Source organism: Sphaeroforma arctica (genome assembly GCF_001186125.1).
Source record: "Sphaeroforma arctica JP610 unplaced genomic scaffold supercont1.1324, whole genome shotgun sequence".
NCBI classification, from domain to species: Eukaryota; class Ichthyosporea; order Ichthyophonida; genus Sphaeroforma; species Sphaeroforma arctica.
In genome coordinates this window covers 3,034-4,353 of record NW_014039234.1, presented here as the reverse complement: position 1 = coordinate 4,353, position 1,320 = coordinate 3,034, and positions in this window count along the sequence as shown.

The window sequence follows — 1,320 nt, the reverse complement described above, 5'->3', positions numbered from 1 at the left end:
TTAANATATATATATATATTATATATTATATATATATATATATATATATATATGTATATATATGTATATGTATATATATGTTATATATATGTATATAATATATATATATATGTATGTATGTATGTAGGTATGTGTGTGTGCGTGTGTGTCACATATGTATGTTTATCGCCCAAATTTGACGTGTGTACATAAATGCGATTAGGTGTATTTTCGTATCGTGGCATACCATCGCTATGTATCTACCTGGATCTTTTAATAGATGAGATTGAGTCCCTCAAACGAATACTGTTTATACTCAATTCTTAGACCGCTCATGCCAATGTCGGTGTACTATGTAAGATGGGTGGAATGTGCGATTTGTACTGATGAGAAACTGAGAACTGTAATGTTGTGCTTCAGAATAATGAAAGCATCTTATCACAAGAATGCGCGCATGGGATTCAACATTTATATGCTTTAAGCTTTTAATAGGACCTTAAAATCGGTGTGTTTTTGCCATAGCCTGTGCTTTTCGTGCCCTGGTTGATGGGGTATATATTTCTGGCAAGAATGCATTTCCCCACATACCTTAGCTTTGTACTTAAAGTTACGAGCATACCCTGAAAGTATACATATCTGTGTGGTTCGTTTGTTTAACGTGATTGCGTATATAAACACTTCCTCCGGAACTTAACTGACTACGGCACCCTTGACGTCTGGTACGGATATACTTTGGCTATGCCGTACTTCTACTCTGAATCAACTACACTACCCTCAATCCTCCCCGTAGTACTCTGCACCTTACATCGAGAAGTGGCTCGTTCACTGTCGAACCAAAACCCGAAACCCTGTTCTCACCGGTGTAGGTATACTGCATCGACGGCCACCTCCCTCCGGATAACTTCTACAGAGACGTCGACGACTGTCCCACTGAGCTGCAAGGCGCCATCAACATCCGCGAACGCTCGCGAGAGTTAGCGCTATACAATAACACGGGACATTACTACCCACAGTGCAACGCCCTGACCGTGTTCAGTGAGATGTTCGAGTATTGCGAGTTCTTCCCTTTCCACGGCTTTGCCTTTCGCATGCTGTCGACAGTCCAGTATGTGCCGGTGGGGCGATTTGTGTAGGGAGGTGTCGGTGGGATATGGTTAGTGCGGGCAGGGACAGGATTTTATCAATTGTAGTTTATATTAATCAGTTTTCTTCTCGCGCATGTGTACAGTCAAAATGCAGAGCCTGAGCAAAGTCGGCCATTCCAGGCCAGAGAACGCAACAAGCTTCAGAGGGTGGTGTCTAGTAGGTAGGTAGCCCACATCAACGCAGAGATCCGTGCGT